This window comes from Neovison vison, chromosome 1, assembly GCF_020171115.1.
Source record: "Neovison vison isolate M4711 chromosome 1, ASM_NN_V1, whole genome shotgun sequence".
In the NCBI taxonomy this organism is placed as follows: Eukaryota; Metazoa; Chordata; class Mammalia; order Carnivora; family Mustelidae; genus Neogale; species Neogale vison.
Window position 1 is genome coordinate 180,363,207 of NC_058091.1, and position 4,670 is coordinate 180,367,876.

The 4,670-nt window shown below is 44.1% G+C and overlaps 1 pseudogene; it reads right to left on the minus strand.

Moving 5' to 3' along the window:
• Positions 1 to 651: 651 nt before the first annotated feature.
• LOC122900880 lies at positions 652 to 1,324 on the minus strand (annotated as a pseudogene).
• Positions 1,325 to 4,670: the final 3,346 nt, after the last annotated feature.

A 4,670-nucleotide genomic window follows, 5' to 3' on the forward strand; every position in this document is an offset into this window, starting at 1 on the left:
CATAAACAATGACAATATTTTTTCCCCTATAGTTTTATTTACTCATCTATGTCCTATTCATTCATTCATCTGTATGTTGTTCAACAAAGACATAAACAGGGCAGAGCATTATGGTATGAGGTATGAACAGGTTGATATGTGCGAACAAATGACCTGGAACTTTCTTTCTTTTTTTCTTTTTTAACAATACTAATTAAAAAAATTGTATTTACTTAGAGGCATTCAGAATGTCAACAAAACAGCTGCAACTTTTTTTTTTTTTTTTGCAATTACAGAGTGGTATTCAGTTAACAGAACAAAAATTATTTTGCAGAAGCTGCATCAGAGACAACTGAAGATGAAAAACTACCATCCCCATATATAACTAATTTGTGCTGTGCACCAACAAGAACCTGCTTTAAGTTTCCATGCCAATTTACAACCCCCATACCGTACCAGGCAAGGTTAGTGGCTATTGAAAATATCACCAGGACAGGGCTATCTAAAGACACATTAGGGAGTGTGTTAACTATACAAAAATAGACAATGTACAGTTTAAAAACAACTCTTACACAGCCTTACATTTCAACTTTTTTCTTTAAAAGGAGTGAGTTGTGTACAGGGGGGTTAAATGCTTTATAGATAAGGAAAAAAAATGGCGCTAGAACCAACTTATTCATCATCATCTTCTTCATCTTCATCTTCCTCATCCTCCTCCTCTTCCTTCTTTTTCTTGCTCTTTTCAGCCTTGACGACTCCCTTTTTGGCCGCATCAGGCTTTCCTTTAGCTTGGTCTGCAGCAATATCCTTTTCATATTTTTCCTTTAGCTTCGCAGCCTTCTTTTCACAAGGCTGCTTGTCATCTGCTGCAGTGTTATTCCACATTTCTCCCAGTTTCTTTGCAACATCACCGATGGATAGGCCTGGATGTTCTCCTTTGATTTTTGGGCGATACTCAGAACAAAACAAGAAAAAGGCCGAAGGAGGCCTCTTGGGTGCATTGGGATCCTTGAACTTCTTTTTTGGTTTCCCCTTTAGGGAGAATGTAAGTTTTCATTTCTCTTTCATAACGGGCCTTGTCAGCCTTTGCCATGTCTTCAAATTTTCCTTTCTCTTTAGCAGACATGGTCTTCCACCTTTCTGAGCACTTCTTAGAAAACTCTGAGAAGCTGACTGAAGCATCTGGGTGCTGCTTCTTGTGCTCCTCTCGGCAAGTTTGCACAAAGAATGCATATGATGACATTTTGCCTCTCGGCTTCTTAGGATCTCCTTTGCCCATGGTTAATTATTTCCCTCAGCGAGGCACAGAGTCGCCCAGTGCCCGTCTGGCTCTCACTTGCCCCGGCGCTGTTGCTATGGAGCTCAATGTATTGCAATGGCTGTCGACCTGGAACTTTCTGATTTAGGTGGGTTGATAGTCTTCTACAGCAGTATTTATTTATTTGTTTATTTATAGAGTACACAAGCCCGTGCAAGCTGGAGGGGAGAGGGGCAGAGGGAGAAAATCTCAAAGCAGACTCCACACTGAGCACGGCTTAATGTCATGATCCTGATCATGACCTGAGCTGAAACCGGGAGTTGGAGTTGCCCCTAGAGCACCCTTTCCCCACCCTGTCCCTTCAGTGGAGTTGCCTTAGAAGTTTTGAAAAACACTCGGACCTGCCTGGGCTCCTTCCCCATAGATTCTGATTCTGTATGTGTAGGGCTGGGTCTGGGCATCAGGCTTTTCAAAAGCTCTCCGGCAGTGTTAATTTTCAGGACAGATGGAGAACCACTGGCTAGAAAGAAAAGTGAGACAGGTATAAAGGGAATGTGAGAAATAGAAACTTTCAATAAGTACATGTACTGGTGGGATTGTTATTTTGTGGTGGACCTCACAAGGGGACACTGAGGAACCCACTGCCAGGACCACATCATCTGTGCCACCCTCAGAGAGATGGAGGGTGGACATTTGCCCAGGTCCTCTAAAGAAACATGAACGAATTCGGATACAAGCCCAAATTACAACTGGGTCATCTGGGCTAGGGACTTTAAATATTCTCATGACCAAAACATGTGTGTCTGTGATAAACAATGGCATTTTAAGCTTCACACCTGCTTGAGAGTAGACAATACTGAAGGCAATGGGAGTGTAGACTTTGCTGATTTGTGTTAAAACAACTTTACTTCTCTCCTAACCGCCTTTCTCTGAGTTTTTGTTGTTGTTGTTGTTTTTAATTTGAGACAGAGAGAGAGTGAGCACAAGTGGGGAGGAAGGTCAGAGAGAGAGAGAAAGAGGGAGGGAGAAGCAGACTCTCTGCTGAACAGGGAGCCTGATAAGGGATTCAATTCCAGGACCCCGAGATCATCACTGGAGCCAAAGGCAGACGCTTAGCTGGCTGAGCCACCCAGGGCCCCTGCAACTGATATGGGAGATATTTTCCATTGGATCTTATAAAAATATGCAGGACAATAATTACGAGATTTAATGAGAATATGTTTCACAGAAGCATGACTGTTTGCGTGCCTTGCATAGCAGTGGAGGTCAACCTCTCCCTTTTTACCCCCTTCCTCTCCATCTTCCTTTGTAGACCCAGGCTATTTTGCATGCTGGGAACTCTTGCTCTGATGGTTTTTTCATTCTTCTGTCCAACCACTTGTTTCACTTTCCTGAGTTGGAGACATCTGTGGTTCCAGAATACAACCTAAAGGCACACTGTTGTCAACAGCTCAGCCCACCAAGCTCTCTGCTGTGTCAGGATTTCCTACATGCTGTTCCCTCTCCTGGACTTTTCCTCATGGGGCTAGCGAGTGAGCACCCCACTTTCATGAATTTGCACACTGGTGGGGAAAAATATAATAAATAAACCCCAGACCTCCAGGCAGGGTAGAGGGGCTGGAAATTGACTTCAGTCACCATGATTTAATCAATCATTACTATGGAATGAAGCCTCCAGAGAAACTCCAAAATGACAGGGTTTGGGGAGCTTCTGGGTTGGTGGACACATGGAGGTTCAGGGAGAATGGTGTACTCGGAGAACATGGAAGCTCCTTGCCCTTTGTTCATACTTTGCCCTGCTTCTCTTGCTTCTGGCTATTCCTGATATCCTTTAATTCCTATATCCTTTAATAATAAGCCCATAACCCAGGGTCCAACAGATTTCTCTGAGTTCTGTGAACTGGCCTACCAAATTAATTGAACCTAAGGAGGGGATCGTTGGAACTTCTGATCTACACCCGCACTTGTCATTGGCATCTCAGAGTGCTGAGCCCTTCACTTCTGGGGTCTGCTGCGATCTCCATGTAGACAGCGTCGAGATGGGAGTGAATGACAGGACACCCAGCCGGTGTCTGAGAATTGCCTGGTGTGGGGGAAAACCCACGCATCAGAATTGGTGACCAGAATCATTGGTTGTTAGCACAGAGACTATGAAAGCTTTCGTGTGTGTGTGTGTGTGTGTGTGTGTTAACCTGAGGAGAACAAAATAAAATGTTGCTCACAGTGCCACTTCCCATTATTGCCTCAAAAATGTCCCAAGTTTCTCTTATAAATTTTTTATGTGGGCAAGCTATAAAATTTGAGAAATGAAACCGAGAACCCCTGCAACCGCTTGTTGATTGGTCTCACATGGTGTGTATTGCTGGGTCTCTGTGTGTTGCTAACCTCCATCAGCTATGTTTTCCTGAGGGCGGTTCAAGTCACAGTGCTGGTGATGTCACTCCCGCCACCTCTGCTGAGATCGGTGTGGTTCCAGTAAGTGATGCGTATGGTAACAATTTGCATCATGCTGAGCTATCCGAAACTTCTCCAATGTGCACTTTTTACAGCAACTCAGATCCAAAGTACTGCACCCCCCCATACTTATTTTAAACCTCTCTCGCTGAAGTCCGATTAACCGGAGGAAAGGGCACACTTGCTAATTGAAAATTCCTGAGTGGGCGCCTGGGTGGTTCAGTGGGTTGGGCCACTACCTTCGGCTCAGGTCATGATCTCAGGGTCCTGGGATCGAGTCCCGTATCAGGCTCTCTGCTCAGCAAGGGGCCTGCTTCCCTTCCTTTCTCTCTGCCTGCCTCTCTGCCTGCTTGTGATCTCTCTCTGTCAAATAAGTAAATAAAATCTTTAAAAAAAAAAAAAAAAGAAAGAAAATTCCTGAGTGGTGTCGGCACCCCTTCTCTGTTTGGAGAGGGGTTTGGTATGTTGGCTAACAAAGAAGAGAAAAATAAAAATAAAAACTGTCGCTGTTCACATCCACTATATTTCCAAAGGTCCTCCTTCCTGACACTCTGAATATTTATCAGAATTATAAGTCAGTTTGGGGCTCAGGCCTCTCTCTGTCATTCTTGGTCCTGAAAAATTTCCAATGGCTTTTCCAAAATGGCGCCTTACTGAATTTCAGGAGTATGAGTTTGCATGGTTTTCCCTTTGGAGACATGTCCCAGCGTCCGCATTTATACACGGAAAAGCTTAACAAAGTGCTTGTTAACAAACTTCTGAGGAATGATATAAACTATGTGGCTTGACCACATATGGATGAAGCCGTGTCTTTAACGGTCCATGTGAAATCAGACACACTGCTTCCTCCACTGTGTGGCCACGCTCAGTAGGAGCGTGAGTAACAGTCCATGGTAATCATGTTGGTGAAGGTGACAAAGACTTCAGGGGCGCTGGTCAGGATTCAAATCATTAACTGGAGTTGGATGAAATTTCAGAA